Below are 11,015 nucleotides of genomic sequence, written 5' to 3'. Positions count from 1 at the left end.
GAAAGAGTGAAGGGAAGATAGTACCTGGATGATGAATCGTGAGAGACTTTCCAAGAGATCGCAGCATGGAATCCGGTCAGCACGAGAGAGAAAGTGACACAGAACTAACAAAAATAAAATCCTACCTATACCACTTTCGCAAGTGCTCTCGATTGCATTTAGCGCATGCAACAAGCCTTTAAACCCCTAGGTTACCCCTAGTGGACGAGTTGTAGTCTCGTGAGGGTTTGCAGTAATGTTACCCACAAACATTGAACTAACTAATGATAAAAATGAAATGAAATGAAGAGCTGGGTTGCCTCCCAGGAGCGCTAAGTTTACGTCTTCAGCCAGACCAAAGCAACTATCATAATCCTATGAAAGCGATAAACCTACCTATACCTCCATCAGACTAGGAGATCAGTCCTGGTAAACAGGATCAGTCAGAGGCATGGACATGTCCTCTGAATCAAATTTCTCGACAAATGGCTTTAAACGATGTCCATTTACTTTAAACTCCTTGTCATTGTCGGGATCTCTTATCTCGACGGCCCCATGAGGATAAGCAGTAACAACAATGTAAGGGCCGGTCCAACGAGATCGAAGCTTACCCGGAAAGAGATGTAATCGAGAATTATACAAAAGGACTTTCTGGCCTGGCGTGAATGATTTTCGTAGAATATGTTGATCATGAAACGCCTTCATCCTGTCCTTGTAAATTCTCGAATTCTCGTATGCGTCGTTCCGGATTTCTTCAAGTTCATTCAACTGCAGTTTGCGTAGCGAGCCAGCGTTGTCCAGATTGAAATTAAGATTTTTGATCGCCCAGTACGCTTTATGTTCCAGCTCCACAGGCAAGTGACAAGCTTTCCCATAGACAAGTCTAAAGGGAGACATTCCAATAGGGGTTTTAAAGGCAGTACGGTATGCCCATAAGGCATCGGTCAATCGGATTGACCAATCCTTACGATCAGGGTTAACCGTTTTCTCCAAAATGTGTTTAATCTCCCTATTAGAAATCTCGGCTTGTCCACTTGTCTGTGGATGGTATGGGGTGCTCACCTTATGAGAGATACCGTATTTCCTCATTAAGCTCTCCAATGGTCTATTACAAAAGTGTGAGCCCCCATCACTAATGATGGCTCGAGGCGTTCTGAATCGAGAAAGGATGTTTTCTTTTAGGAATTTAATGACCGTGCGATGGTCATTCTTTCGACACGGAATCGCTTCGACCCATTTAGTGACATAATCCACGGCGAGCAAAATATACAGATTTCCAAACGATTGGGGGAATGGTCCCATGAAATCGATGCCCCAGCAATCAAATGCTTCAATGATAAGAATGGGATTCAAAGGCATCATATTTCGACGGGACAATGCTCCCAATTTCTGACAACGCTCACAAGCTTTGCAAAACTCATGAGTATCCCTAAACATAGTGGGCCAGTAAAAGCCACACTGCAGAATCTTGGCCGTGGTCTTTTTAGCAGAAAAGTGACCACCACAGGCCTCTGAGTGACAGAAGGAGATGACGCTCTGATGCTCATCGTCTGGTACACATCTCCTTAGAATTTGGTCTGGGCAATATTTAAATAAATAAGGATCATCCCAGAAAAAGTTGCGCACCTCGGTGAAAAATTTCTTCTTATCTTGCGCAGTCCACTGTGTCGGTATGGCACCTGTAGCAAGATAATTAGCAATATCAGCGAACCAAGGTGAATGGGAGACTCTGAACAGCTGTTCATCAGGGAACATGTCATTGATATGGGTCGCCTCAAGGGAATCAGAGGTATTAAGGCGAGAAAGGTGATCGGCCACTACGTTCTCTACTCCCTTTTTATCTTTAATTTCCAAATCAAATTCTTGGAGTAGAAGGATCCATCGTATCAAGCGGGGCTTAGAATCATTTTTCGAAAGAAGATACTTAAGTGCCGCATGATCTGTGTAGATAATGATCTTGGATCCGATCAAGTAGGACCTAAATTTGTCCAAGGCGAACACTACGGCTAAGAGTTCCTTTTCCGTAGTCGAGTAGTTCACTTGGGCAGGATTTAGAGTCCTACTTGCGTAGTGAATGACGTAGGGCTTCTTGTCTTTTCTCTGGCCTAGGACCGCCCCAAGAGCATAATCAGAAGCGTCGCACATAAGCTCAAAAGGAAGGTTCCAGTCGGGTGGCTGCATGATAGGTGCAGTGGTTAATGTGCCTTTAAGCTTGGTGAAAGCTTCCTGGCATTGCTCAGTCCACTCGTACGGAATATCCTTTTGAAGAAGATTACATAATGGACGAGAGAGGAGACTAAAGTCCTTTATGAATCGCCTGTAAAATCCTGCGTGTCCTAAGAAGGATCGCACGTCTCTGATGTTCTTGGGTGGAGGTAGGTTAGAGATAAGATCGATTTTTGCCTTATCTACCTCGATTCCTTTGGATGAGATGATATGCCCAAGGACAATTCCCTTTTGAACCATGAAATGACACTTCTCCCAATTAAGTACCAGGTTCTTTTCTTCACATCTTTTCAGCACACATTTAAGACTTTCCAAGCACTTGCTGAAAGATGGACCGTAAACAGAGAAATCGTCCATGAAGACCTCTAGATATTGCCCTACCATATCAGAAAAGATACTAAGCATACATCGCTGAAAGGTGGCAGGGGCATTACATAGTCCGAATGGCATCCTTCGGTAAGCAAAGGTGCCGTAGGGACATGTAAATGTGGTCTTTTCCTGGTCTTCAGGGGCTATCTCTATCTGGTTATAGCCCGAATACCCGTCAAGAAAACTGTAATAGGAATGACCAGCTAACCTTTCCAGGATCTGATCAATGAATGGTAAAGGGAAGTGGTCTTTCCTTGTGACGGTATTCAACTTCCTGTAGTCAATGCACATTCTCCAACCAGTAGTGACTCTAGTTGGCACGAGTTCATTATTAGCATTGGCTACGATGGTGATTCCGGACTTCTTAGGAACCACTTGAGTTGGACTCACCCATTGACTATCAGATATAGGGTATATAATACCCACATCCAATAGTTTAAGAACCTCGGCCTTAACCACTTCCTTCATGTTTGGATTTAATCTACGTTGTGGTTGCCGAGCAGTTTTTGCATTATCCTCAAGATATATGTGGTGAGTACAAATCGAGGGATCGATTCCTTTGAGGTCCGCTATCGTCCATCCCAGGGCTCCTTTATGCTCAATGAGAGTAGATATAAGCATACTCTCCTGTTCTTTCTCCAGGTGGGCAGAGATCACCACCGGGTATGTCTCATCTTGACCCAAATATGCATATTTCAAATCAGAGGGCAAAGGTTTTAGGTCAAGCTTCGGCGGCTTGAGGTTAGACGGTAGAGGCACTACATCAGTTTGTGGTAATTCTTCAAATTGTGGCCTCCATCGGTTAACTTCAAATACCGGTGCAGTATCAAGCAAGGCGCACGTCTCCCTAATCATGTCATCATCAAAATCATGGGAGTGGGCCAGGCACGTCTCTAGATGGTCGGAGGATAAGGTCAGAGGTGTCGTATCTTCCACGAAAGAGTCAATCATGTTAATGTTGTGGAAATCGTCATCATCCTCTGAGTTGCTGCCGTTATTAAAAAAAATGTTTGACTCCAATGTCAAATTTCCAAAAGACATAGTCATGATACCATTCCTGCAATTGATAATTGCATTTGACGTGGCAAGGAATGGGCGACCAAGAATGACGGGAATCTGAGTGCTCATGTTATTGATGGGTTCGGTGTCCAGGATGATAAAGTCTACAGGGTAGTAGAATCTATCAACTTGGACCAACACATCCTCAATTATCCCTCTTGGTACACGAACAGAGCGATCAGCAAGTTGTAGTGTGGTTAGGGTGGGTTTTAATTCACCCAAACCTAACTGTTTGTATACCGAGTAGGGAATCAAATTGACGCTCGCTCCTAAGTCAAGAAGTGCGTGATCAATTCGATGGTTCCCGATTACACATGATATGGTTGGGCTACCGGGATCCTTAAATTTCTGCGGCACGTCTTGCTTCAGGATGGCACTCACTTTCTCAGTTAAGAAGATTCTCTTTTGAATAATTTTTCGTCTTTTGGTCGTGCATAAGTCTTTCAGGAATTTGGCATATGAAGGTATCTGTTTAACGACATCAAGTAGAGGAATGTTGACTTTCACCTGTTTCAACACCTCTAGAATATCCTGAGAGTTAGAGAGAGGTTTTGGTGAAACCAACCGTTGGGGGAATGGAGCAACTGGCTTCTCTAGAAGTTCCGGTTCTACTTTTTGTGGGGCATCAGATCCATCATTGTTGTCCTCTTCTGGTTCTTGAGGCTTTTCGGGCCTAACCGTAAGAGTTTTATCAATGATCTTCCCACTCCTAAGAGTGGTGATGGATTTAGCATGTCCCATCTGATTTGAAGAGCTGGGATCATTATTCTCGTATTGCGGTTTAGGATTGGGGAGAGGTTGTGCAGGAAGCATCCCCTTTTCTATAACCGTCATACGAGAATCTATCTTTTGCATAAAATCTGTAATTCCCCGCATTGCCTGAGCCAGCTCTTGTATGGGATTTTGAACCGGTTCCTCTTGAGGTTTCACTTGATTTGGATTTTGATTGAAGAAACCTGGAGGAGTCGCCGTTTGTCCATTCCTCCAACTAAAGTTTGGATGATTTTTCCAGCCAGGATTGTATGTGTTGGAGTTAGGTACAATAAAAGGTCTTTGATAGTTATTTACGGCATTGTCTTGTTCATTCAACACTCCTCGGAAGGCAGGTATTGTAGGTTTTCAGTTGTGTGAATGTTGCAATCACAGATGCCGCAAACAATTTCATTGACCTTTTCCTTCTTTCCTTCCATGGCCTCAACTTTCCTTATGAGCGTAGTCACTTTACACTTGAGATCATCCTCTTCTTTCAAGAGATATAATCCACCTTTCTCCTTTAATTGAGTCGGCCTAGACGTGGTGTTCGACTTTGGGTAATAGTCCCAAGATTGTGTTTTTTCAGCCAAACTATCGAGGTAGTCCCATACCTCGTCGACATCTTTATTAATGAACTCTCCATTACACATTGTCTCGACCATTTGGCGCATGGAAGATGTCAGTCCATCATAGAAAAAATTTGTAATGCGCCACGTTTCAAATCCGTGTTGTGGGCATGAACTGACCAAATCTTTGAACCTTTCCCAACATTGAAAGAATGTTTCATCTTCCTTTTGGGCAAAGTTCATGATCGCTTTTCTGAGAGTAATTGTTTTATGATGTGGGAAGAATTTTTTTATGAATTCCCTCTGCATATCGTTCCATGTGCCAATGGATCTAGGACGCAGTGAATGTAACCACGTCTTAGCTTTCTCTTTTAAGGAAAAAGGAAAGAGTTTCAGCCTAATTGTATCCTCAGACACATTAGGAAAACATAATGTAGCTATAATCTCATCGAACTCTTTCAAATGTAAATATGGACTTCTGATTCAAGTCCATGGAATTTGGGAAGGAGTTGGATAACTCCTGGCTTGATGTCCATTTGTCCTGTGTTTTCAGGAAAAATCATGCATGAGGGCGTACTCACTCCCGCCGGTTGTAGATAATCTCGTAAAGTACGAGGCGGGGGTGCCTGTTGCACCTCATTCTCATCTTGGGTATCCTCTACCCTAGGTGGAAGTAGAGGAGGTTGATCTTCAGCCATAACCTCAGTTAACTCAGGGGAGTTCGAGCGGTGTCTAATCCTGCGATGGATAGTCAACCCCTCAACTAATCCTCCTTCGGTCAAGAGACGTCGAGTGTTGTCACGGGCCCACTTGGGCATGAAACACTCGCAGCCCTCAATCAAATTCAAAGTCTAATCCTAAGAAAGGAAAAGGAAATCTAAAAAGAAAAAGAGAGTTGGAAAGAAATTACCAAATTGATGCCCCTAAGTTAAGGACCTGCAAAATAACACAAAAATAAGTTAGATTCTAAAAAGAAAAATAGCAGTAAATCAATTTCTAAAAGAAGGAATTTTTAAAAGAAAGTGGAGATTTCTAAAATAAATTGGGAAAGATCTAAACTAGAAAGTAGATTATTAAAAGAGAACTGAAAGATAGGGAGTAGGGAAGGAGCTTACCAAATTAGAAATTTCTATCTTAAAGGCCTACAAAATAGGAAGGTTAGTTTCTAAACAAATATTCTAAAAATAAATTAGGAAACAAAATTAGATTCTAAAAGTGTTAGAATTAGAAAGTTACTAAGATGAAACAAAAATAGAAAGTTAATTTCTAAGAAGGAAAGAAATAACCTAAATTCTAAAAATAAACTATTTCCTAGAATTAGAAAAATTCTAAAATTTACACCCTAATTCTAAAAACGAAAAAGTAGAGAGATTAGGAAGGAATTACCAATTGAGAAACTTATGTCCAGATCCTAAAAAATAGGAAACAAGTTAGTTTTGAACTCAAATAGAAATAAATAAATAAATAAATAAAACTAAGGTCAGTAAAATCCTAATCTTAAACTAATCCTAAAACCAATTAATTTCAGAAAATCGTAACCGTCAGCGGCGCCAAAAACTTGTTCACACCCCAAGTGCAGGGTTGTGATGTAGTAATAAACTCGGTAAGACCGAGGTCGAATCCACAGGGACTGATACCTGTACGTTATCTGAAACCAAGTAGAACTAGAACTAGACTAAGATGTGATCTAAACCAAATAGAATTTAAGGAGTAATTGTGGAATAATTATCTAAAACTTATAGAAATTGATGAATAATGGTGAGAGATTAATGTAAAACTTAAGGAATTTAGAGGAAGGAAACTAGGGATTCAGAGGATCCACTTGTAGAGATCGGGGAGATCTTTATGCCCATCAGGAATCATGGAAATCAAATTGAACTTACTTGATCTGGTTTTCAAGAGATGAATGGTATATGAATTAGAATGGATTCCATCACCAACCCATGCCTAGAGACAAAGTAAACAATAGAATTAAACTAATTACCAACCAATCAACAATGTATGAAGATCGGGAAGGTACTCTGTCATCCTACCATGCCCATGGGACAATGATGAACAACAGGGGTTCCCGACTTCATAAACATAAAAAGGGGAAAGAAATACTCAAAGCCATTGCAAACCCATTGTAATTTCAGTCACAACAGACCATTAAATACTGAGAAAATATTCCTTGAATTATCAACTTAAAAATCACATTAAGTTCAGAAATTTTAAATTAAATGCATAGAATAAACTCTCCCATCTCGCTACAGGCTTCACCTCTTAGCCCTAGCTAAGAGGATTAGCCTAGCATGATCATGCTAGAACCACAGAAAAACAAATAAAGGAAAGAAAAGAACAAGGAAAGAGAGAAACTAGCTTCCTCCTTCTGCTCACGTTCCAAATCCTCCCTGTACTCCCACGGCCTCCTTCTTTCCCTTTTTCTTTCACGTCCCAGCCACGCTCTCTCTCTCCAGCCACTGCTCTCTCTCCAGCCACGTCTAGCAAAAAAGAGAACCAGCTGCTGCTTCCAATCCTCCCACCGAGCACAAAACCAAAACGGAGACCCCACCTGCTGCTTCCCACGGCTCAGCAGCAGCCAAGGCTCCCTGTCTTCTTGTTTCTTCCCTCTTTTCTCACGTCTCCGCCCCCTCCTTCTTTCTTTCTTTCCTTTTCTTATAGGTAGGCAGGCCCTGGAGAGGTGTGTTGCCATCCGGCCGGGAGTCGGAGTTGGTTTCTCCTCCGTTTACGCAGCTGAGTTCATATGCATAGAAAAAACGCAAAACGACTTGTGTTTGGAGCGTATTTCCGGCCTGATATCGATCTTCCTATCAATTCTGAAAGCTTGGCTAGGGTATTGGCCTCCCTGTGGACACATTGGACGGTATGGATCACTCAAATTATCGATGACCGTGGCCCACTATCCCCCGCAAATCCCGGACTCAACCGGACGCGAAAACAGAGCCTGCGCACGCTGGATCGCTGTCGAAGTTGGTGGGACCCACATAGATGTTGTTTTGGGAAATCCACTTCGTCCACTGTGTTCTGCTCGAAAAACCAGGCGGGAATCACTGTTTTTGGATCCAAATCGGTGTGGTCCATGGATGCTTTCATTCAGCCGTCCGTCTTGCATTTAAACCGAGACCTACGCATATATACGTGCATGGGTTTGGAGAAACTCTTTTTATACGGTCGGTTCGATCTTCTGGAGTGACTGGACGGTCTGGATTGACCGTGTGATCGAAGGTAGTGGCCCACTAGATGTCAGCCGTGACTATCTGTTCGCGTTCACAGTGGCAGAAAAACCAGAATTCAAATCCTGTGTTGCCATGCAAGTTAAGTGCAAAAAGTGTACTATGTACACTGTATGATTATTATGAGAAATCCACACCAACCATCTTGTTCCTCATTTCATTTAAGCCGTGGGGGCCGAAGTTAAAGCTTATCTGGACAACGGGTGGGCCCCAAATCAGAATTTTATGGACTGATCTGTTAGTTCAGCCACTTTCACGAGGATCCAATGGCTGAAATTTGACGTGTACGGTTAGTTTTTGGTCCTCAAGCCACGTGTGAAGTTTCGAACTGATCAGATGGTGGGAACCCTATGATCTTGCATTCTGGACACTTTTCAGGCCACTTGAGCTTCGATTCCTCGATTTCCGTGGACCCCTGGTGTATAATTTCGTCGCTCTTGGTCTTCTAGAGTCCGTCCCATGCTTTAGTGTCATCAGATCGGTAAATCCATGCTTTTTAGTGTCCTTTCTCAGTCCAAGCTCATGAAGACGCCCTGCATCACAAATTCAATTAAATTAGGCTATTAAACGGTGTCATGCTTGTAAATCTATGCAATAAATGGGTCTGATATGCAATATTTGACCCTCAACACTAGGCCCATGTGACCCTATCACCAGACTAGTTTGGATGGAAAATAAACATCATGTTGGCCCCAATTTGAATGGACAGTATGTTGGACCCTAAGATGGGTGGAAAATAAACATTTTGGTGGGTCTTACTTAAGACCCATTTATGTATGTATTGTGTCCACAATTGTGGACCTCCATAACGGAATATGTGACTTATCTATGCCTTCCATCCCTATGGGACTCACCACGATGCATGTGTTTCATCCAACCGTCCAACCATTTTTGGAAAATGATTTTAAGGTTTAGGATGAAAATAATACAGATTTATTTATCAAGTGGACCATAGTGCACGGTGAGGATTGAACGGCTATCTTTAAAATCTTGAGACCTTATGATTAGATTAGATGGGAAATAAATGTTATGGCGGGCCTCGAAAATTTTAGTAGTGGAAATCATTATCACCACTTATATTTGAGTGTGGCCCATTTGATATACATGGGGCCCATTGGTGTGGCCCATTTGATGTATGTATGACTATGTTATGAGGCCTACTTTGATGTATGTTGTGGCCCGTTTGTCAGGCCCACTTTGCTGTATTTGTATCCACGCCATCCAGGGTAGGCACCCCATTATGATATATATATCAGGGCTCATGGGTCGAGGCCCATTAGTGCTGCTTATTTGATACAACCCACTTGATGTGCACGAGGCCCATTAGTGTGGCCCATTGATGCAAGGCCTATCGTGACATGTATTGGGCCCATGACGCGTGACCCATTTGATGCGTATAAGACCCATGGATAAGGCCCACATATTAGGTATTTGAAGCCCATGAGCAGGGCCCACCTGAGGTTTATATATGGGCCCCATTAATGTGGCCCACTTGTATTTGAGGCCCACGAGTTGCGGCCCATGGGTCGTGGCCCACTGTGATATATACTCGGCCCATACGTCGTGGCCCATTGAGATGTGTTTTGACCCATTTAGTGAGGCCATTGTGAAATATTTCTACTCATGTGATGAGGCCCATCGAGATGTATTTCTGGCTCATTGTTGCGGCCCACTTGTTGGATTGACGCCCATTGATGCGGCCCAATGATGCGACCCACCGTGATGTGCATATTAGGCTAATGGTGCAGCCCAATGTATCGACCCACGGTGATGCGTAGGCCCACGTGCCGCGTGTGTAAGGCCCACCTGTGATGACTATTTGAGGCCACCTGTTGGATATTTGGGCCCACCTTATGTTTGACTCTACATGGGCCACTACTTGGGAGCAATGTTGGTTAAATGTCCACTTTGATGGGCGATGATGGTTGAATGTTCATATTGTGACCTTTTCATAGGCCATGTTCGACCAATCAATGAGGCTGATTATTGATTGATTTTGATTGACGTGACTGATTTGTCAATTCTGATTATCGACTACTGATTATGATTGTTGTGGTTGATTGGCCGATTATCGATCAAGGCCAATCATCGTGGCCGATTGTGGATTCCGATTGTGATGTATATTCTGCCCGTGGGTTGAGGCCCACTATGATGTATAAAGGCCCATGGGCGTGGCCCATTGTGATGTATATGTAGCCCATGTGATGCATATTAGCCCCATGTGACGCGGCCCATTATGATTGTACGAAGCCCATTGTGGTGTGTTTGAGGGCTAAGCTATGGAGCCATTGTGATGTATGTTAGGCCCATGTGAAAGGCCCATCGTGATATGTATTAAGCTCTTGAGTAAGGCCCATGGTGTTCTATATTTGGCCCTTGTGTGAGGTCATGGGTCCACTATATGTTAGGATCCATGAGGGCCATTCCTTGGGGGGCAATGTTGGTTAAATGTCCACATTGTCGGGGTCGATTGTCGATGCCGGTTGCTGATACCGATTATGAGTATGTGACAGCATAGCATCATGATACATGCCCATACGCATCATCTGCATGTTTGTTATGAGATGTGGTTGATCATTGCATATGTCATTGAGCATGTTGTTATGAGACTCCCTGATAGGCGGAGGTTATCTCACTTGAGCACGCAGTATGCACAGGATTGATGCATGACTGGATTGTATGACTCATGCATCTCGCATTATGATTACTGTACGCCCTAGCGACACCAGGGCCGTAGCCTCCACAGGCGTATCGTGGATGACCAAATGGGACACCGAAAATATTTTGTTCTAGATACGGGCGCCATAGATGTCCCTGGGTGAAAATCCCT

The 11,015-nt window shown here is 43.1% G+C and overlaps 1 non-coding gene across 1 annotated transcript; it reads left to right on the top strand.

Annotated features, from left to right (window-relative positions):
- Positions 1 to 5,106: 5,106 nt before the first annotated feature.
- LOC131226399 (small nucleolar RNA R71) lies at positions 5,107 to 5,213 on the top strand. Its single transcript, XR_009161787.1, has one exon. It is a non-coding gene; the product is annotated as a small nucleolar RNA R71 (small nucleolar RNA).
- Positions 5,214 to 11,015: the final 5,802 nt, after the last annotated feature.

The sequence above is a fragment of the Magnolia sinica genome, chromosome 14, assembly GCF_029962835.1.
Source record: "Magnolia sinica isolate HGM2019 chromosome 14, MsV1, whole genome shotgun sequence".
NCBI classification, from domain to species: Eukaryota; Viridiplantae; Streptophyta; class Magnoliopsida; order Magnoliales; family Magnoliaceae; genus Magnolia; species Magnolia sinica.
This window is presented reverse-complemented; position numbering and strand designations above follow the sequence as displayed.